Below are 24,054 nucleotides of genomic sequence, written 5' to 3' on the forward strand. Positions count from 1 at the left end.
CCTGTCAGAAAGAGTGTTCTGACATGATGGTAATTGGGGGGAACATTTAGTAATGTAGATTTGGATAGAATCATTTGTTCCCCAATTGAATTAATTAATTGGTGCTTTTCATTCATTTAGAGTTCATAAATATTTAGCTGTAGGCTTAAAACATAAGTGTTGGCCAAAGATATCTTCAACACACACACACACACACACACACACACACACACACACACACACACACACACACACACACACACACACACACACACACACACACACACACACACACACACACACACACACACACACACATTCAGTAGCAAAAGAAACAAAACTCCAACAGTCTAGAAACACCCTGGATGTTACTTCTTTACTGTAACTGACAGTCCTCCTAATTAATTTTCAAATTTTAATTTACTTGGCCCTTTCTAAAGATTAATGATAGGAGGATTACAGGCCTGTCAGAGGCACTATCCCAGTCCTCGGAAGAACTAAGTGTCTTTGAAAGAGACTCAGACGACTTACATGAGTCTCTTCCTCATTGCTCTCTGAAGGGGTGTCTGTGGGAAAGATTTAGCCTGATCACAGTATCCTTCTATGTTAAGTGCCATTAGTCCTGACAGAAGGAATGTGCTTTCAATGTGCAGAAATCCAGTAGCTTGTTTTTCCATATATCTTTCAAAAAGCTCTGAGTACTCAACTCAAACTGAGTTCATATCACGGCTCAGGCTAAGACCCAGATGCAGACACAGGAGGCGGACAGTACTAGTCTCAGAGTTTATTATAGTACAAGGGGCAGGCAAAAGGTAAGTCAAGGCAGGCAGGCACACAAGTTGCTGGCTCCTGGTAGTGGGGTTGGCGGAGACGAGGCAACAAAGAGCCTTCTCCAGGTCCTGATTGGCTCTTTCCGACTGGCCGTTAGATTGGAGGTGAAAACCAGAGAGCAGGCTGGCCGACGACCCACCGAGGGTGCAGAACGCCATTCCAGAAGCGGGATGAGAACTGAGGACCATGATCAGAGACCATGTCGACCAGAAGTCCATGGATCCGGAAGACGTGCTCCACCGTTAGCTGAGCCATTTCCTTGGCTGAGGGTAACTTGGGAAGGGGAATAAAATGGGCGGCTTTAGAAAAACTATCCGCCACCATCAGGATCGTGGTGCTGTCATCTGACGGAGGAAGATCAGTAACAAAGTCCAGGGATATATGGGACCAGGGGAAGTGAGGAAGAAGGAGGGGTTGAAGAAGGCCAGCCGGAGCTTGCCGTGGAGTCTCATTTTGTGCACACACGACGAATGTGGAGACATCAGGAACTATGGAAGGCCACCAAAAGTGTCGTCGGATGAAAGCCAGGGTCCGATGGGAGCCTGGATGGCAGATCAGTCTCGAGGAATGTGCCCATTCCAGCACTGGGGAACTGGCAGAGTCTGTGATAAACATCCGGTTAGCCAGACCCCCCCCCCCCTCCCAATGGGAGAGAAAAGCACAGGGGTGCAGCTTTTGGTACTGGGCAGAACGCTGGGAAAGGACGGCCCCCACTCCGACATAAGAGGCATCGACCTCCACCACAAACTGACAGGACAGGTCCAGATGAATTAATCGATGTTTGAGGTCCAAGAACGCCTGGTCAGCTCCTGGAGACCACGTGAATGGAACCTTTGGAGAGGTGAGTGCTGAGAGGGGGGAAGCCAGGGTGCTCTAACCCTGGATGAAGCGGCAGTAGAAGTTAGCAAATCCCAGGAAACGTTGCAGCTACTCTGGATGTGGGTTGAGGCCAATCCACCAGCTCTCTCACCTTGTCTGGATCCATCTGTGCTTCTACATCTGCATTGCTTCCTGTTAGGGGTTTTAGCCTGGGTTTCTGTATAGCACTTTGTGACATCGACTGATGTAAAAAGGGTTTTATAAATACATTTGATTGATTGAATTTGATTGTATATGTCTGGCAGCGATGACGTATCCTAGGAAGGAGATGGTGGAGCAATGGAATTTACACTTCTCCACTTTAACAAAAAGCTGGTTCTCCAAGAGATGGATGATGTGGATGAAGCTGTGAATGAAGCTGTGAAGTAATCGCTGCTGAAGGCAATTATCATACGGAAAAACATACTGTAATTTGTCATTACTGGAAGATGAATATTTGGGGCGGCCAACCTGAAAGATCTCAGAGAAGCATAGTCAGTGAAAAAGTATTCAAATAAATGATCTTTAAGAAAAAAGCCCTGAACCCTCAGTGACTAATTTAGACCTGGGATACCAGGTGTGTACAATTAATGATCTGGTAGAACAGAAAACCAGCTGTACTCTGGACCTCCAGGGTAAGATCTGAGTACCCCTGCACTATGAGTGGTCTCCCACAATTCTAAGAACTTTGTTCACACCCCCTCAAATAGTTGCCCCTCAAATTGCATTCACGTGCTAGTCACAATGAGACTGTCTGTATTGTTGGGAATGGAAGAAATGGAGGGACCAAAAATCTAAATGGAAAATTCAAACCACGATAGGAATAGCCTTAGACATTTTGGAAGTGTGTCCCCTTAGAGCGGTATTCGTGGGGGGTTGGCAAAAATATTGTCCTGCGTTTTTGAGATTGTCCCCATCATTGCAGATTATTTTTAGTTCTCAAGTGTCCTATTTGCGTTCAAAGCAAAGATTCAGCTATTTCTGATGACAGTTTTCATTATCAGCTTTGTTCCAAACAACAGTACACAGACTATTGAGAGAAAAATAGAAGGAAGTATATTGGACAATACCTTTTTAAGGCAGGCACTATATTAGCCCAAGATGTACTCTTAAGAAGCCTACTATTACTCCTTAAGGTCCAAAGACCTTTATATGTTATTTTCAGAGGTAGACTGGCTCTGACAGCCAAAACATCCAAATACTCCATATAAATATGAATCAATTCTCAATTGCCATATAGTTCTAGAAACATAAAGCCCATTACTGTGATATCCCATCAAAATAATTGTATAAATGCAAAATATACACTTACTGTCCAGCCATTATTATGAGTCGTCCTCCCCTCAGCAGCCTCCACTGCTGTACACCAATGGCAGTCGGTGCCGTTTAAGATGAGGGAGGGCGATTATTTTTTTTCATGAGCATGGCCTTATTTCTATTACAGCATATTGGATGACTGTCATTCCTATTCCAGTCACCCAGCTCAATGTAACACTGATAGGTTTAGGCTACTACATGATACTCGAATTTGCCTTATACAGTGCCTTCAGAAAGAATTCAGACCCCTTGACTTTTTCCACATTTTGTTACATTACAGCCTTATTTTAAAATGGATTAAAAAAATAAAAATCCTCATCAATCTACACACAACAGCCCATAATGAAGTTTTAGCAAATGTATTAAAAACAAAAACATAGTAAGTATTCAGACCTTTTGCTATGAGACTCGAAATTGAGCTCAGGTGCATCCTGTTTCCATTGATCATCCTTGTGATGTTTCTACAACTTGATTGGAGTCCACCTGTGGTATATTCAATTGATTGGACATGATTTGGAAAGGCGCACACCTGTCTATATCAGGTCCAACAGTTGACAGTGCATATCAGATCAAAAACCAAGTCATGAGGTCGAAGGAATTGTCCGCAGAGCTCCGAGACAGGACAATTGTGTAGAGGCACAGATATGGGGATGGGTACCAAAAAATGTCTGCAGCATTTTTGTTATTATTATTTGTATTTATTTAACCTTTATTTAACTAGGCAAGCATTGAAGGTCCCAAAGAACACAGTGGCCTCCATCATTCTTAAATGGAAGAAGTTTGGAACCACCAAGACTATTCCTAGAGCTGTCCGTCCCAAATTGAGCAATTGGGGGAGGAGGGCCTTGGTCAGGGAGGTGACCAAGAACCCGATGGTCACTCTGACAGAGCTCTAGAGATCCTCTGTGGAGATGGGAGAACCTTCCAGAAGGACAACCATCTCTGCAACACTCCACCAATCAGGCCTTTATGGTAGATTGGGCAGACGGAAGTCACTCCTCAGTAAAAGGCACATGACAGCCCGCTTTGAGTTTGCAAAAAGGCACCTAAAGGACTCTCAGATCAAGAGAAACAAGATTCTCTGGTCTGGTGACACCAAGATTTAACTCTTTGGCCTGAATGCCAGACGTCACGTCTGGAGGAAACCTGGCACCATCCCTACGGTGAAGCATGGTGGTGGCAGCATCATGATGTGGGATATTTTTTAGCGGCAGTGACTGGGAGACTAGTCAGGATTGAAGCAAAGATGAACGGGGTAAAGTACATAGAGATCCTTGATGAAAACCTGCTCCAGAGCGATCAGGACCTCAGACTGGGGAGAAGGTTCTCCTTCCAACAGGACAACGACCCTAAGCACACAGCCAAGACAACGCAGGAGTGGCTTCGGGACAAGTCTCTGAATGTCCTTGATTGGCTCAGCAAGAGCCTGGACTTAAACCTGATTGAACATCTCTGGAGAGACCTGAAACTAGCTGTACAGCAACGCTCCCCATCCAACCTGACAAAGGTTGAGAGGATCTGCAGAGAAGAATGGGAGAAACAGGTGTGCCAATCTTGTTGCGTCATACCCAAGAAGATGCTGTAATCGCTGCCAAAGGTGCTTCAGCAAAATACTGAGTAAAGGGTCTGAATACTTGTGTAAATGTGATATTTCAGTTTTTATTTATTTAAAAATTTGCAAAAAATTATAAAAACCTGTTTTCCTTTGTCATTATGGGGTATTGTTTGTAGATTGATTAGGGAAAAAACATGTAATCAATTTTAGAATAAGTATTTAACGTAACAAAATGTGGAAAAAGTCAAGGGGTCTGAATACTTTCCGAAAGGACTGTACCCATCATGAGATTGCTACAACTTAGCCTATGAATGAAAGTTTACAACATAGGTGCACATATGGACAGACAGTAACACATTCAATGTCGCCTTGTACACTCTTGCCTGCATCTAGCTGATCTAGGGTGTATTCATTAGTCCAACAGTTGCAAACGAGAGTTTCTATTGGACAATTTTCCGTTTAAGAAAATTTTTTCAACAGAATCGGCGGAATGAATACACCCCTGATCACATATTAACACAGTTCACTTTCATAGCAGCCACGTTGTATTCCTTCTCGCATCTACACGCTCTCCTCCTGTAACATTTTCCCTTCACTTGTGGACTTCAATGCACAATACATCAGCTGTATGTGACCAGGTGAAAAAACCTTTACAAACCATATCATACCCGCTACACACAGCCTACATTGTTGTCATCATATTAGCTAAAGTAACATCATAGTCAACATTACTAATAGAACTTATGCGTTAGTAACCCCACTATACTCATGCAGTACAGTGTACAGTCAGTTCTCAGTTTATCAGTTACACTGGCGATCCCCGGTGGCAATACATTTGTAAAACCAAAAGCTTACCTTGACTTGGAAGAGTTCCAGTGTTGTGTTGGATAGTCGTAGGCAGCTAGCTAACATAGCATCCCTCACATTGAGCCAGGTGTTTGAATAGGCCAAACTAGCTAGCGGCACTCGGAAACATGGAGATATGGCCATGTGGGAACACTAACCCTATAAAGGTGTGCATCAATTTAACCTTTTTTTATATATATGAAAGATAAGGTCCTTATGTTTCTAAAACCGTACCACAAGCGATGCGTGTTAATGTTCAGACTGAATTACTCTTATGTATAATGTAAACTGAGAGTCATGATCAAGGGCTAGCACTACAGAATATATGGCTCTATATCTAATTAGAATAAATATGTTGTCAAGGTTCCAAGAGGCCCTCACCACACCCATACAAACAGATAATAGGCATTCCAATGAGAAACTACACAATTTCACACATTTCACATTCTGTCACATGGCATGTTTGGGTTGAGCAAGCAGGCTGTGGTGCTCATGCAATGAGAGAATCAATCTGGATTAAGTTGTTGAAATAATTGTAATTGTGTGCATTTGTCCTGATTTTTTTCTTGGTTTTGTAGTAGCCTATGCATCAGAGAGACCTGGAAGTTATGGCTGGAGTACACTGTAAAACTTTTCTGTAATTTCAACAGTAAAACACTGTAGAATGCACAGTAAAATACCTTAAATGTGTTTTACAGCATTAATGCTGTAGATTGCACTGCATTATGGGTAAAATGCAGAAAAATACTGTTATTAACTGTAATTGTAAGCCTCCTGTAAACATTACTCTAACTTACTGTATTTATTTACAGTAGTACCAGAACACTGCTGTAGTTGGCGGCGCCAAACGTGTGTGAGAGAGAGAGAGAGAGAGAGAGAGAGAGAGAGAGAGAGAGAGAGAGAGAGAGAGAGAGAGAAAAAAACTTGAAACCAAGACTGTTCTCAGGGCAGTTCTGCCGTTTTTATTTTTTTCAAATCAAATCAAATTTATTTGTCACATACACATGGTTAGCAGGTGTTCATGCAAGTGTAGCGAAATGCTTGTGCTCCTAGTTCCGACCATGCAGTAATATCTAACAAGTAATCTTCCAATTCCACAACAACTACCTTGTACACACAAGTGTAAAGGAATGAATACGAATATGTACATAAAAATATATAAATGAGTGATGGCCGAACGGCATAGGCAAGATGTAATAGATGGTATGGAGTACAGTATATACATATGAGATGAGTATTGTAGGTTATGAAAATATTATATAAAGTGGCATTGTTTAAAGTGGCTAGTGATACATCTAATTACATCAAGATGGCAAGATGCAGTAGATGGTATGGCGTACAGTATATACATATGAGATGAATAATGTAGGTTATTTAAACATTATCTAATATAAATAATATAAAATGGCAAGTGATAAATTGATTACATCAATTTTCCCATTATTAAAGTGGCTTGAGTTGAGTCAGTATGTTGGCAGCAGCCACTCAATGTTAGTGATGGCTGTTTAACAGTCTGATGGCCTTGAGATAGCTGTTTTTCAGTCTCTCGGTCCCAGCTTTGATGCACCTGTACTGACCTCGCCTTCTGGAAGGTAGCGGGGTGAACAGGCGGTGGCTCGGGTGGTTGCTGTCCTTGATGATCTTTTTGGCCTTCCTGTGACATCGGGTGGTGTAGATGTCCTGGAGGGCACCGGTTTTGACTAGCAGAAGTTGCTTTTCTTAGCAGGTTACGAGAATTAACGCAGCAGGTTAGGATAATTAGGTAAAGATTAGCTAAAATGCTAACAATGTCCTCGACGCGACTCGAACCTATCTACAACCAGGCCTGCCTTGAGAACAGACTTGATTTACACTAATGCGATGCTCTGCGTCAAATGGTCTGTGAGGGAAGACTCTTGAGAACATAAGCTTTCTGTTCTACTCGAGCTATTTTATTTTGTATTTTCATGGACAAGTCTAAATATTTTTGAGCAGCTGCTAGGTATGTACTAATTCCATATACGTCTATATACCTACTGCAGGTTTTCTTAACTAAGCTACTAACTAGCTAGTTAACGTTAGCTTGTTTGGATTGTGTTAGCTAACAGTATCGTCAAGTTGACATGTCGGTCTGTTGCGTTGATCTTTCTTGCTGGTAAAATAATCAGTGATATTGTAGCTGTAGAGCAAATCATTTTAGTATTAACAACTGGCAGAAATCCAGATGTGTGTTTGTTTGGATAGGCTACTTAACCGGTGGGTGCATGACATGGTGCTAAAGCTATGGTATTAGTGGCATAGTGGCCGTAGGCTTCACCGGACAAAAATACAGTTCGTTTAGGGAGGGAGCGAGAGTTTAGCTATGTCAAATACACCTTTAGTTTGTCAGCAGGCACGTATTGACATTTTGCCTTGGGGTGTATACGTTTTGGATGATTCTGTAGTTGGAATGAGAGGAATGGAAGCCCTCAGATGAAAGGGGAATGGTGCTTGCTAACGTTAACTATAGCTCAGAGATGGCGAACTCCATTGGACACCTTTCTCTAAATATCTCTGGTTAACGTTAGCTCTATTCAGTCTCTGGGTTCGTGTGATTTAGCAAAAGTGTAGTGGAATATGCCCGCTATGCTTTTGTTATCCTTATTAGTCCATTAAATTAATCAATTCAGCAACAGCAGGCACAGACTGATATTTCACCCTGCAGAATATTAAAGTTATATTTTATTTTCGTTTTCTTCAGATTGTGTTGTTAGCATGCTAGCATTATTCGGGCGATGGTCGTGGCATTTTCCCGCTTGATTTTAATTTTCCTCGTGCTTTTGCTTATCTTTCAGAAGTGATCCTTATCCAACCATTAATTAGGCAACATTAAATTAATGATTTCTGAAACATCAGGCACATACTGACATTTTATTTAGCCTTGTAGTCTATATATACTGCTAAAAAAAATAAAGGGAACACTTAAACAACACATACTAGATCAGAATGAAATAAATAATCTCATTAAATACTTTTTTCTTTACATAGTTGAATGTGCTGACAACAAAATCACACAAAAATAATCAATGGAAATCCAATTTATCAACCCATGGAGGTCTGGATTTGGAGTCACACTCAAAATTAAAGTGGAAAACCACACTACAGGCTGATCCAACTTTGATGTAATGTCCTTAAAACAAGTCAAAATGAGGCTCAGTAGTGTGTGTGGCCTCAACGTGCCTGTATGACTTCCCTACAACGCCTGGGCATGCTCCTGATGAGGTGGCGGATGGTCTCCTGAGGGATCTCCTCCCAGACCTGGACTAAAGCATCCGCCAACTCCTGGACAGTCTGTGGTGCAACGTGGCGTTGGTGGATGGAGCGAGACATGATGTGCTCAATCGGATTCAGGTCTGGGGAACGGGCGGGCCAGTCCGTAGCATCAATGCCTTCCTCTTGCAGGAACTGCTGACACACTCCAGCCACATGAGGTCTAGCATTGTTTTGAATTAGGAGGAACCCAGGGCCAACCACACCAGCATATGGTCTCACAAGGGGTCTGAGGATCTCATCTCGGTGCCTAATGGCAGTCAGGCTACCTCTGGCGAGCACATGGAGGGCTGTGCGGCCCCCCAAAGAAATGCCACCCCACACCATGACTGGCCCACTGCCAAACCGGTCATGCTGGAGGATGTTGCAGGCAGCAGAACGTTCTCCACGGCGTCTCCAGACTCTGTCACGTCTGTCACATGTGCTCAGTGTGAACCTGCTTTCATCTGTGAAGAGCACAGGGCGCCAGTGGCGAATTTGCCAATCTTGGTGTTCTCTGGCAAATGCCAAACGTCCTGCACGGTGTTGGGCTGTAAGCCAACCCCCACCTGTGGATGTCGGGCCCTCATACCACCCTCATGGAGTCTGTTTCTGACCGTTTGAGCAGACACATGCACATTTGTGGCCTGCTGGAGGTCATTTTGCAGGGCTCTGGCAGTGCTCCTCCTGCTCCTCCTTGCACAAAGGCGGAGGTAGCGGTCCTGCTGCTGGGTTGTTGCCCTCCTACGGCCTCCTCCACGTTTCCTGATGTACTGGCCTGTCTCCTGGTAGCGCCTCCATGCTCTGGACACTACGCTGACAGACACAGCAAACCTTGCCACAGCTCGCATTGATGTGCCATCCTGGATGAGCTGCACTACCTGAGCCACTTGTGTGGGTTGTAGACTCCGTCTCATGCTACCACTAGAGTGAAAGCACCGCCAGCATTCAAAAGTGACCAAAACATCAGCCAGGAAGCATAGGAACTGAGAAGTGGTCTGTGGTCCCCACCTGCAGAACCACTCCTTTATTGGGGGTGTCATGCTAATATCCTATAATTTCCACCTGTTGTCTATTCCATTTGCACAACAGCATGTGAAATTTATTGTCAATCAGTGTTGCTTCCTAAGTGGACAGTTTGATTTCACAGAAGTGTGATTGACTTGGAGTTACATTGTGTTGTTTAAGTGTTCCCTTTATTTTTTTGAGCAGTGTATATATATATATTTTTAGATTGTGGTTGGCATGAGTTGCATGGTAACGTATAGCTTGACAGCTCTTTTGGTGTGTGCATTCAATTTAATGGCTGGGGGTAGTGTAATTTTCATATTGCAGCCTGGCTGGTAGGTTTTTAAGTAGCTTTATTGCGAATGTACTAGAGGTCGGCTGATTAATTAGGGCCGATTTCAAATTTTCATAACAATCGGTAGTCAGCATTTTATATATTTTATATATATATATATATATATATATATATATATATATATATATATATATATATATATATATATATATATATATATATTTTTTTTTTAACCTTTATTTAACTAGGCAGGTCAGTTAAGAACACATTCTTATTTTCAATGACGGCCTAGGAACGATGGGTTAACTGCCTTGTTCAGGGGCAGAATGAGATAATTTTACCTTGTTAGCCCGGGGATTCGATCTTGCAACCTTCCGGTTACTAGTCCAACGCTCTAACCACCTGCCTTACATTGCACTCCACGAGGAGCCTGCGTGGCAGGCTGACTACCTGTTACGCGAGTGCAGCAAGAAGCCAAGGTAAGTTGCTAGCTAGCATTAAACTTATCTTATAAAAAACAATCAACCTTAACATAATCACCCTTAACATAATCACTAGTTAACTACACATGGTTGATGATATTACTAGTTTATCTAGCGTGTCCTGCGTTGCATATAATCGATGCGGTGCCTGTTAATTTCTCATCGATTCACAGCCTACTTCTCCAAATGGGTGATGATTTAACAAGGGCATTCGTGAAAAAAGCACTGTCGTTGCACCAATGTGTACCTAACCATAAACATCAATGCCTTTCTTAAAAAAATTAATACACAAGTATATATTTTTAAACCTGCATATTTAGTTAATATTGCCTGCTAACATGACTTTCTTTTAACTAGGGAAATTGTCACTTCTCTTGCTTTTTTACATGGCACATATTGCACTTTTACTTTCTTCTCCAACACTTTGTTTTTGCATGATTTAAACCAAATTGAACATGTTTCATTATTTATTTGAGGCTAAATTGATTTTATTGATGTATTATATTAAGTTAAAATAAGTGTTCATTCAGTATTGTTGTAATTATCATTATTATAAATAAATAAACAAACAACAACAAAACAACAAAAAATTGGCCGATTTAATCGGCATCGGCTTTTTTGGCCCTCCAATAATCGGTATCGGCGTTTAAAGATCAGAATCGGTTGACCTCTAGTCCTGGGAGTGCATTCCGACGAAGATCAGCAAAGGTAAGTGAAGATTTATAATACTATTTCTGAGTTTAGTTGACTCCAGAACTTGGCGGGTAACTGTATAGCTTGCTTTGATGGCTGAGCTCTGTACTCAGAATATTGAACAATGTGCTTTCGCCGTAAAGCTATTTTGAAATCTGATACAGCGGTTGCTTTAAGGAGAAGTGTATCTATAATTCTTTCAATAACTGTTGTAAATTTTATCAACGTTTATGATGAGTATTTTTGTAAATTGATGTGCTCATTCACCGTTAGTTTTGGAGGCAATAGATTTTCTGAACATCACGCGCCAATGTAAAATGGGGTTTATGGATATAAATAATAACTTTATCGAACAAAACATACATGTATTGTGTAACATTGAGTCCTGGGAGTGTCATCTGATGAAGATCATCAAAGGTTAGTGATTCATTTTAGCTGTATTTCTGGTTTTTGTGACGCCTCTCCTTGCTTGGAAAATGGCTGTGTGGTTTTTCTTGTTTAGGCGCTGTCCTAACATAATCTAATGTTATGCTTTCGCCGTAAAGCCTTTTTGAAATCGGACACTGTGGTTGGATTAAGGAGAATCTTATCTTTAAAATGGTGTATAATACTTGTATGTTTGAGAAATTTGAATTATGAGATTTTTGTTGTTTTGAATTTGCCGTCCTGCTATTTCACTGGCTGTTGATAGTGTGTAACGCTAGCGTCCCACATGTCGCAGAGAGGTTAATCAGAGAATCTGGTATAAAATGAACCACGAGATCGACCTGTGACACAGAATGATACACCCCAATAATTAAATAAACCTGTGATTCTGTGACCAGAATCAGTAAGATCTTTCCAAAATGTGTATCCGTAATCATTTTCTCAAGGCCTTTAGTGTGTTTTTACTTTGTATACAATTTTAGACACCTCTGCAGTGCTTTGCTTTGTGAACCCTTTGACTGTACAGCTCCCTGAATGGCATTGTTATATAATTGCTCCTCAAATTAATTCACGACACCAACAACTTCAATGCTATGTGGAAACATTTGGCCACTGATTGGTGTAACTGGTGGCTCTCAGACATGTTTTCTGGCACACTCCTTGAAGTAGGAGTGCTTGCTCTCAAGCCTCGGTGTCCACAAACGAATGAGTCGCCCAAATTGCAGGATGAGGTCGGGGAAGTTTAACAAGTAGTGATTCTTTGGTGCAAGGGCGCTACCCCACAAGCAAAACTGAAGACATGAGTCTTCAATATTCCCAGGTAAGAAGTTTTAGGTTGTAGTTATTATAGGAATTATAGGACTTTCTCTCTATACGATTTGTATTTCATATACCTTTGACTATTGGATGTTCTTATAGGCACTTTAGTATTGCCAGTGTAACAGTATAGCTTCCGTCCCTGTCCTCGCCCCTACCTGGGCTCGAACCAGGAACACATCGACAACAGCCACCCTCGAAGCAGCGTTACCCATGAAGAGGAAGGGAAACAACTACTCCAAGTCTCAGAGTGAGTGACGTTTGAAACGCTATTAGCGCGCACCCCGCTAACTAGCTAGCCATTTCACATCGGTTACACCAGCCTAATCTTGGGAGTTGACAGGCTTGAAGGGGTGGGTATAATTTCTGGAACGTTCCAACAGGAATCTGTTCCAAAAAACGTAAATTAAAAGGTTGCCAACCAACAACGCATACAAACCTAGCTAACTAGCTGCCGAATAGGCATCAACTCACCACGTAGCTTATTCTTAATGTTTGTCTATAGGCAACCAGAGTGAGGACAGACATTTTTCGGAATAAACGTGATGAGTGAAAAACGCAATGAAATAGACCACTCACTACCCGGTATCTTATTCTGCTGCTATACAACTTTGTATGCATTGTTTTTTGGCAACCTTGTTATTTCCGAAGTTTTTGGAATAGATTCCTGTTGGAACGTTCCACAAATTATACCCACCCGGTTTGAAGTCATAAACAGCTTGAAACACAGCGAACAGCTGCTGGCAAAACGCACGAAAGTGCTGTCTGAATGAATGCTTACGAGTTATGTTATGTCAATGTTATGTCATAATTATGTACAATTCTGGCAAATTAGTTCGCAACGAGCCAGGTGGCCCAAACTACAGCATATACCCAGACACTGCGTGCAAAGAACGCTATAGATGTGACACAATTTCATGTTAGCAGGCAATATTAACTAAATATGCAGGTTTAAAAATATATACTTGTTTATTGATTTTAAAGAAAGGCATTGATGTTTATGGTTAGATACATTGGTGCAACGACAATGCAAACACCCGTTTGGCGAAATAGGCTATGATTCAATGATAAATGAACAGGCACCGCATCGATTATATGCAACGCAGGACACGTTAGATAAACTAGTAATATCATCAACCATGTGTAGTTAACTAGTGATTATGTTAAGATTGATAGTTTTTTATAAGATAAGTTTAATGCTAGTTAGCAACTTACCTTGGCTTCTTGCTGCCCTCGCGTAACAGGTAGTTAGCCTGCCACGCAGGCTCCTCGTGCGTTGGATTGGATTAGTAACCGGAAGGTTGCAAGATCGAATCCCCCCTGAACAAGGCAGTTAACCCCCGTTCCTAGGCCATCATTGAAAATAAGAATGTGTTCTTAATCTGACTTGCCTAGTTAAATAAAGGTGCAAAAAAAACTAAAAAAAAGTTTTAAAAAACCCAAACATTATCGGCAAATCGGTGGCCAAAAATACAGATTACCGATTGTTATGAAAACTTGAAATCGGCCATTCCGATTAATCGGTCGACCTCTACCCAGGACTCCCACTTCCACAAGAAATGTCAGTTTTGTTCGATAAACTCCATATTTATGTCCAAATACCTCCGTTTTGTTCACGTGTTCAGATCACTAATCCAAAGGCATAATGCGTGAGCGCAAAACCCGAGATGAAAAGTCAAATAGTTCCATTACCGTTCGTAGAAACATGTCAATCGATGTTTACAATCAATCCTTAGGGTCTTTTTAACATAAATCTTAGATAATATTCCAACTGGACAATAGCGTATTCATTACAGAGGAAAAAGGAGCGGCGCACCTGCGTGCATGCGCAGTAAAAAACTCACTGGTCCCAGGCTTGAGACAGCTCTTATTCTCTGCCCAGTAACAGTAGAAGCATGAAACAAGGTTCTACAGACTGTTGACATCTACTGGAAGCCTTAGGAAGTGTAAAATGAACCCACAGACACTGTAGTTTGGAAAGACAATCAGTTGAAAAACTACAAACCACTTCCTGGTTGGATTTTTTTCTCAGGTTTTTGCCTGCCATATGAGTTCTGTTATACTCACAGACATCATTCAAACAGTTTTAGAAACTTCAGAGTGTTTTCTATCCAAATCTACTAATAATATGCATATCGTACCTTCTGGGCCCGAGTAGCAGGCAGTTTAATTTGGGCACGTTATTCATCAATTTCCGAATACTGCCCCGTCACCAAGAAGTTAATTATGTGTGTGTTAATGAAGATAGTCTGAGTAATTATTACCCACTACCAGTTTATGAAGTGTCAGGTTGCTTTGTTGTGTCCCTGCATCACTCAGTGTGTTCTCCTTTAACCTGTTATGGCTAGGGGGCAGTATTTTCACGGCTGGATAAAAAACGTACCCGATTTAATCTGGTTACCACTCCTACCCAGTAACTAGAATATGCATATACTTATTACATATGGATAGAAAACACCCTAAAGTTTCTAAAACTTTTGAATGGTGTCTGTGTATAACATAACTCATTTGGCAGGCAAAAACCTGACAAGGTTTCAGGCAGGAAGTGGCCTGTCTGACAAGGTGTCGTTCTTCTTGTCTCTGTTTATTGAAGAGTGAGGATCTTAGCTGTCCCGTGACACTTCCTACGGCTGCCATAGGGTCTCAGAAGGCGGTAAAAAGCTGAATCGTGGCTTTGCAGGCTCTGGCTGAAAAAAAGTAGCGCGTTTGGGTAGTGGCTGGTTACAGTACTGTGAGACTCAGGCTCGTGCCCGCGTCGACCGAAAGCTTTGTTTACTTTCCTCTGTTTAGCTAAAAGGAGATTCCCGGTCGGAATCTTATCGCTTTTTTTACGAGAAAAATGGCATAAAAATGGATTTTAAACAGCGGTTGACATGCTTCGAAGTACGGTAATGGAATATTTAGATTTTTTTTGTCACGAATTGCACCATGCGCACGACCCTGATTTACCATTTCAGATAGTGTCTGGAACGCACGAACAAAACGCCGCTATTCGGATATAACGATGGATTATTTTGGACCAAACCAACATTTGTTATTGAAGTAGCAGTCCTGGGAGTGCATTCTGACGAAGACAACAAAAGGTAATCAAACTTTTATAATAGTAAACCTGATATTGGTGAGTGCTAAACTTGCCGGGTGTCTAAATAGCTAGCCCGTGATGCCTGGGCTATGTACTTAGAATATTGCAAAATGTGCTTTCACCAAAAAGCTATTTTAAAATTGGACATATCGAGTGCATAGAGGAGTTCTGTATCTATAATTCTTAAAATAATTGTTATGCTTTTTGTGAACGTTTATCGTGAGTAATTTAGTAAATTCTTAGTGAATTTGCCGGAAGTTTGCGGGGGGTATGCTAGTTCTGAACGTCACATGCTAATGTAAAAAGCTGGTTTTTGATATAAATATGAACTTGATTGAACAAAACATGCATGTATTGTATAACATAATGTCCTAGGGTTGTCATCTGATGAAGATCATCAAAGGTTAGTGCTGCATTTAGCTGTCTTCTGGGTTTTTGTGACATTATATGCTAGCTTGAAAAATGGGTGTCTGATTATTTCTGGCTTGGTACTCTGCTGACATAATCTAATGTTTTGCTTTCATTGTAAAGCCTTTTTGAAATCGGACAGTGTGGTTAGATAAAGGAGAGTCTTATCTTTAAAATGCTGTGAAATAGTGATATGTTTGAAAAATTGAAGTTTTTGTATTTTTGAGGAATTTGTAATTCGCGCCACGCCTATCATTGGATATTGGAGCAGGTGTTCCGCTAGCGGAACGTCTAGATGTAAGAGGTTAACCAGTGTAGGCATGGAGGGTCTTCAAGATGCAATTAAACACCAATTGTCCGAGTTGGAGACCGAGATGGTGAGATCTTTGTCAGATCATCTGAGGGCAAATGTTGGAGTGGAGAATATTAACGACCTTGAATATGTTCAGCTGGAGGACATGAAATACCATTTGACGCCAATACAGTGCCGGGAATTGCTTCAGTCCTTCAACCAAAGAGGTGAGATCTTGATCGATAAATGTATCATATTTATGTCATTGTTATGAAAAAAGGTGCTATCTTGATCCTAAAATGGTTATTTGGCTGTCCCCATAAGAGAACCCTTTGAAGATCTTTTTTTGATTCCAGCTACATGTATAACCCTTTTGGTTCCAGGTAGAACTCTTCTGGGTTCCATGTAGAACCCTTTTCACAGAGGGTTCTACCTGGAACCCAAAAGGGTTCTCCTACGGGGACAGCCAAAGAACCCTTTCGGAACCCTTTTTCCTAAGAGTATATATACACACACGCACAAGGTTAAAAAGGTTCTGTAAATAGTTAGTTTGTTTGCCCTCAAAATAAATGGTTAATGCTACGAGGGAGCGAGGTATATGCAATAAAAGGGACTTAAATTACAAAAATACATAAAACTACTAAAATATGCAAATGTATCTGTAAATTGTTTGCTTGTCCTCTTATGCTGGTATGGAGTGCAGCGCGTAGCCTAACACAGTTTTTTTTTAAAGAAAATTAAGAATGGATATGATCTGTAACAATGGATAGGACACGTGTCCACCTCCAAGCATCAGTGTCCTCCAGGAACAGTGGCCTTTCCTTTTCACCAAGTTATGGCTCTGCGACCACTTCAATACTTGTGATTGACAGTCACCTGACTCAAGCTCTCCTGAACAAGGGTAAGAGAATTGTAAACTTTTTTAAAAGCCAAAAGACCAAGTTGAGGAGAGAGATCCAGTGCCTGCTAAATGAAACCGACAGTTACATCAAAGGCAATGACGATCTAACAGCCACTGCTGCCATTCTTTTGTTGATGACCCAGAGGACGACGAATCTCTGTTCCTCATGGCAGATGTAATGAATAGTGTTTTTATGTTTATATGATTAATGGTGTTTATACTGTACTATTACACATGATTTGTATATATGTACAGTTGAAGTCAGAAGTTTACATACACCTTAGCCAAATACATTTATACTCAGTTTTTCACAATTCCTGACATTTAATCCTAGTTACAATTTGCTGTTTTAGGTCGGTTAGGATCACCACTTTATTTTAAGAATGTGTAATGTCAGATTAATAGTAGAGAGAATGATTTATTTCAGCTTTTATTTCATTCATCACATTCTCAGTGGAAGTTTACATACACACAATTAGTATATGGTAGCATTGCCTTTAAATTGTTTAACTTGGGTCAAACGTTTCAGGTAGCCTTCCACAAGCTTCCCACAATAAGTTGGGTGAATTTTGGCCCATTCCTCCTGACAGAGCTGATGTAACTGAGTCAGGTTTGTAGGCCTCCTTGCTGGCATACGCTTTTTCAGTTCTGCCAACACATTTTCTATAGGATTGAGGTCAGGGCTTTGTGATGACCACTCCAATACCTTGACTTTGTTGTCCTTAAGCCATTTTGCAACAACTTTGGAAGTATGCTTGGGGTCATTGTCCATTTGGAAGACCCATTTGCGACCAAGCTTTAACTTCCTGACTGATGTCTTGAGATGTTGCTTCAATATATCCACATCATTTTCCCACCTCATGATGCCATCTATTTTGTGCACCAGTCCCTGCTGCAGCAAAGCACCCCCACAACATAATGCTGCCACCCCCGTGCTTCACAGTTGGGATGGTGTTCTTCGGCTTGCAAGCCTCCCCTTTTTCCTCCAAACATAATGATTGTCATTATGGCCAAACAGTTCTATTTTTGTTTCATCAGGCCAGAGGACATTTCTAGAAAAAGTACGATCTTTGTCCCCATGTGCAGTTGCAAACCGTAGTCTGGCTTTTTTATGGGGGTTTTGGAGCAGTGGCTTCTTCCTTGCTGAGCGGCCTTTCAGGTTATGTCAATATAGGGCTCGTTTTACCGTGGATATAAATCCTTTTGTACCCATTTCCTCCAGCATCTTCACAAGGTCCTTTGCTGTTGTTCTGGGATTGATCTGCACTTTTCGCACCAAAGTACGTTCATCCCTAGGAGACAGAACACGTCTCCTTCCTGAGCGGTATGACGGCTGTGTGGTCCCATGGTGTTTATACTTGCGTACTATTGTTTGTACAGATGAACATGGTACCTTCAGGCGTTTGGAAATTGCTCCCAAGGATGAACCAGACTTGTGGAGGTCTAAATTCTTTTCTTCTGAGGTCTTGGCTGATTTCTTTTGATTTTCCCATGATGTCAAGCAAAGACGAACTGGGTTTGAAGGTAATACGTCCACAGGTACACCTCCAATTGACTCAAATAATGTCAATTAGCCTATCAGAAGCTTCTAAAGCCATGACATCATTTTCTGGAATTTTCCAAGCTGTTTAACTTCTGACCCACTGGAGTTGTAAATTATAAATGAAATAATTTGTCTGTAAACAATTGTTGGAAAAATTATTTGTGTCGTGTACTTTTGTGTATTTCAGGAAATATTCTATTGGGTTCCTCAAAATGGATGGTGTCGATCGAGAGGAGAGTGGTCTGTGTTTTGGACAGTAAGTCCAACTTTGCTGCTGCCCTCTCTGTGCTCTTCAGCACTTTCTATGTTTTTAACATAGAATAACAGGAGTTGGCCTCTGCAACCTTGGAGCTGATAGAGGTAATTGATTCATTGATCCAACACTTACATTTAGCATTTGTTAGTTACATTGCAATGATATTTCTTATTGTAATTTTTTCAATGCTTCAACTGATTTAATATATTCTATGTTGGGTTGTGCAGGTTCCTGGTTTGAATAAACCCTTAAGGAACCAAATGCACAGCGAAAGCAGGAGTGAGCCGCAAGACCGGAAAGGTCGTTCAGAGGAAGTCATTGCCAATTGACCAAGATGTTACACGCTTTCTCGCAGACCTGAAGGAGTTTGATAGGAAAAACTCCAACATGTAGGTACACAAACACACACACCTGATGAACACAAACTTTATTTGTCAATTGTCATCTGCCTTTTTAACCAGTGAGTAATAGTAGTAGTAGTAGTATTGATAGTAGTAGTAGTAGTATTGATAGTAGTAGCGATAGCAATAGTAGTAGTAATGATAGTAATAGCAATCTCTCTTTCTATTTACATGTTTGTCTTAGTTGATGTATCAGAGCTAAGGAGGATCAGAGTTTCAAAAATGGGGGTGATAACCTGCACGCCACCGAGATTTATTCGAGACTTGTTTGCATCTCTCATTCTCTCAGAAATCCTGCCATGTGGGTTGGGTCAGCAAATGATCTGTTTGCTCCATCCCGGAGCCTGTGTTGTCTTGAGGTAGCATGCTTCTCTGGCTCCAGTCTAGCCCTGCTCTCTCCTCTCTATCCACTTTTCTCTCAGCCCCTTTCTCTCTCGATCTCTCTCTCTCTCTCGTTTCTCTCTCAACGACAGCCAGGCAAGCAGTTCTTGTTATTGTTTTTTGTAAAAATGTCTCCCTGTTCAACTGTTGTTTCCCTATTTTTCATTGATCTGTTTAGAGGTTTTTTTAAATCTTACATAATCCTGTATTTTTAAGAATGACCTATTCTGATGTTTTGGTTTGTGTATGGTGAAGTACATTACTGACCATTATTTGTCAATGTTCTTATCATTGTATCTCTTTCTCTCTCTCTCCCCTACTATCTGGAGTTGTAATGTTGCTCTTTTCAAATGTTGTTCTTTGTGGTTAAAGTGCATTTCAAGTGAAATTCTTGTTATGAATTTGAATAAATATATATATTTGTACACGTATTGTTTTTCTTACAATATTACATTTCAGGGAGCTGTCTTCTAAAGACAACCTGCAATGCTGCACCACATTTGCCAGTTTAATACTGTAATTTTACAGGGAAAAGTTTTAGTGTAGCTACAGTGGTGTTAAGAGTGAAAATAAATCATGGAAGCATGTACATGGATATAGACAGTGAGACACATTCATTAGAATATGTCAGATGTGAAAATAACAGTGGTGGCTGGTGGGAGGAGCTATAGGAGGACGGGCTCGTTGTAATGGAATTAATGGAACAGAGTCAAACATGTGGTTTCCATATGTTTGATACCATTCCATTGATTACATTCTAACCATTACAATGAGCCTCCCACCAGCCTCTGGAAATCATTCATACAATTCAACAGGTCATGTCAGATGTTATGCAATGTTTCAGAATGTTATTCTAGATGACAGGCACGCTTGACTGTCGATCCATAAAGCGTTGCTGAAATAACCAATTAAATTGCACAATAAACACAGTTGGAACATAGGCTGACTGGTGACTCCACAGTGAAGCATGAGTCCGTATCCAATAATCAGAAGATGATGTCCAACTTATGTTTTTCTAGGTACTTGCTTAACCACTAGGTGGCAGTGACGATCAGGAGAGAAGTGCTGAAGCGCACAACTAGTAGTGATTGCAAATAGTCTGCATTTAGTGCTTGAGCTCTTGAGTTGTAATAGTGCTCTGCAGCATTAGGACATAGCCTTGGCGCTATACGCCCTCTGAGCATCATTTCTACCAAAAGACGATACTGCCTTCTCAAGAAATTATTGCAAGTGACCTGCACTAGAAGTACATTGACATTCAGGAGAGGTTTTGGAGCTGACGAGGACAACATGAATTGCTTCTGGATACACACAATTTGGATCCCGGGGTTCTTTTTCTTCTTTGGATTTCAAGGTATGGGTTGCATTCAAGTTCTTTTTTAATATAATTGTGTTGCTTTAGATTACCAATCACAATTTCTTTTCAGTTTTGAGTCAGAGGAATTCATTTTGGATACCTACGCCTGCTGAGACTCTGTTTTTGCAGCTTTGTTCAGCTACCTCGTGTCTTCTAAGTCTTATTTATCCCTCGTATTTATGACGTTCATCCTGGCCTATTTATTGCTCTCTTGACACAAATAGTGAACTTACGCATACGTGGAGAAGTAGGCTACACTTACACACACGCAGAGGGGGAGATATTGGAAAGTACTTGATGACACCAATACGATTCAAACTGAGTGGGGCGTGGTGGCAGAGGAGACTTTAATTGATACAGTAACCTCAATAATTATACATAAAAGTGTGTCTAATATTAATTTATAAAAGCCTTATTTGACAAGATGAGTTGACTGAGAATACATTTAGGCTATAGCAACGACACTGGGAGTTGCAGGGCAAAGGACATTAGAGGGGTTAAATGAACCAGGCCCATCCCTGCCTAGCTTCAGACAGCTTCTTGTGACCGTATGTGCAGTACAACATCTACACACAACACCAATAGGCCTTCATTGAACAGGTTGCTGGTGTTGTACTAAGGTATTGTCCACTAGTATGTAATCCCTCTTTCCACAGGTCCTCATGCTTGGGTACATCTCTGATGGCCTCATGGCAGCATCCCACTACTAACAGGATTCAAACCCGCTACCTTGTGGTTCTGTCTTTTGGGTGTTCCTGATGATGACCAGTTATCCAAAGACCCCTGTGTGCAGACTAGTTCTAATTTGGTGAATGATTTCCATTGTGACATGACTATTGAAGTAATTTGGTTAATTGTCTGATTCTAAAAGGAGTTGTGTGTGCAGTTATGGTGAGCTGTGAAATCCAGCACAGTAGTCAATAAACAACTCAATGGGGCTTAATTAGGAAATGGCATTGAATGAAACCACAACCTCCGGGTCAACAACACTAGGGGCTTCCAGCTGTAACTTATTAAATGTCTAATATATTATCTATGAAATGCAATGCATGATTCAGCCTTATCATGACAGTAGAATGTATGTTATAGGCAACTGCCAGGGGATGTCGTATGAGGTCTTCCTAATATACAATAGTGGATTGTTCCCTTACATACTGTATGTTGAAAAAGAAACATGACTTTGCATTTGAAAAAAGAGGAAGAAAACAGCAGTTTGGCCTTGTGCCATGCATTTTCTTTCTTTGTTTTTTGGTTCGTCCTTTTCTTTTCTGGGAAGTATTAGGAACCTTGAGGTACAGAGTTGTTTAATGGTGTTGATGCTGTTAATCTTTTCTAAGGAAAAATGACTTTGTCAATTATCCAGAGATGGCATAGCAGAAATTCAGTAGGATAGCTGTGGTAATCAATTCACACTAGGCACCTGGGAGGAACACGATAGTGAAATATGCTTATTCAAAGGAAAATAGTGCCTTCCCCTCGGAAACAAGAGAACGCTCCTTAAATAAAGTCAGCGGATGCTAGATTTTGTAATCTGTTGAAATAAATGTCCTTCAGAATGTCAGGGGCACAGGGAATAAGCACATATTCAGAAATGAATTGGAAAGATCGAGTTAAACAGTCTAAATAATGAATGCTATCGGAGGATTTGTGTTGATGCTCTCTCTCGCCCCGGCCTTTCACTGGAGTCCCCATTGATCTCTCTTTGGGGACTAGTGATTTTCCTCCCCACTTTAGAGTCCACAGACTCCCCCTATTGGAACAGATACGAATGAGTTGACTCCAGTGTTTTGTTGGATCTTCCTGTATTCCAACCATGTCTCTGTGGTTGGTTGTAGGCAAGATGTGGTCGGGGTTCCTCTGAGGTGAGCTGGGCTGGGCTGGGGAAGGGTGTAAATACTTTGCTGTGGTCACAGGGAGGGAGGGAGAGTGAGGGGAAGCAGAGACAGGGCGTGAGTTGGATCTGGAATAAAAGACAATAGAGATAATCAGAGCAATACACCTTTATACCCCCACGCCACCTCGCTTTCAGCCTCTTTAATGTCCACAACACTCCACTTCTCAGAGCCCCATCCCAGGAAAATTGCAATTAGCTCTGTGTTCCCTGTACAAGGCTTCTGGTGCCTGTGATCCTCTGGTACTTTGGGGTGAAACACGGATCGCTAACCGTAAACGTGGTGTCTGTTGGTAAGGTTTTGGTTTCCAGAGTGCAGAGTGCTTGGTGGGCACAGGAGAAGTTTCTGTGCGCTTTGGAGAGGTTTGGAAATCAAAACTGCTGCATACTGGGGCTATATGCCCCCAGACCTTTGGCATAAAGAGCAGTGTTGACTGCATTTAGTTCTATTACTATCACATTTTATCGATAGCACGTGGAATTTAGCTAACATTTACTTCACAAAGTGAAAACATATAACACATAACTCACTGTGAATTCACAAGCAAGTTTGTAGCCAGGGTCTGAGTTTCAGTGATGTCCGGAGCGGCTGATATTTTTGCAGTTTTAAATGCACATTTCCTGCAATTCTACATGTTTTGCCATGAGTTTGCCAATTTGATATCTGAGTTAGAGTGACTAACAAAATCAATTGGGGCCCCCTGGAGGTCAGAGACTCTGGGCACATGCCCGGTTCGTAATTCGGCCATGATTACTACAAGTTTAGATAGCTGGCTAGACTAATATACCAATCTAAAAATATTTTACTGACATACTCTAATTATACTATTCTAACTATCAACAGTAAGATGAGACCCTGACTGAAATTAGAGGTCCGGACTTTGGTGTTCTATCTAGCTAGAAAGAACAATGGCAAACAAACTGTCTATTCATGGTGGCAATCTAATACAATTCTGTTGAGCAGCACACCTAAGCATGTCGAAATTTCATCAGAAGGTTGAAACACATGAAAGCAACTGAACTGTTGAAACCCTAGACAAATTCTAAGAGGTTACATCAATTTCAAGCTCTCGCAAATGTTTTCTATATACTCCACCGAGGCCATCTTCGCGTCTCTTTGTTGTTGATTCAAGTGATGCGTTTCTAATCAACAACCCACATGCAAAATT

The 24,054-nt window shown here is 41.2% G+C and overlaps 1 long non-coding RNA gene across 1 annotated transcript; it reads left to right on the forward strand.

The window, feature by feature from the left end:
• Nucleotides 1-16,012: 16,012 nt before the first annotated feature.
• On the forward strand, nucleotides 16,013-19,987 carry LOC106580805 (uncharacterized). The gene is made up of 3 exons (XR_001322967.3): nucleotides 16,013-18,959; nucleotides 19,083-19,244; nucleotides 19,441-19,987. It is a non-coding gene; the product is annotated as an uncharacterized LOC106580805 (long non-coding RNA).
• Nucleotides 19,988-24,054: the final 4,067 nt, after the last annotated feature.

The sequence above is a fragment of the Salmo salar genome, chromosome 20, assembly GCF_965601325.2.
Source record: "Salmo salar chromosome 20, fSalSal1, whole genome shotgun sequence".
In the NCBI taxonomy this organism is placed as follows: Eukaryota; Metazoa; Chordata; class Actinopteri; order Salmoniformes; family Salmonidae; genus Salmo; species Salmo salar.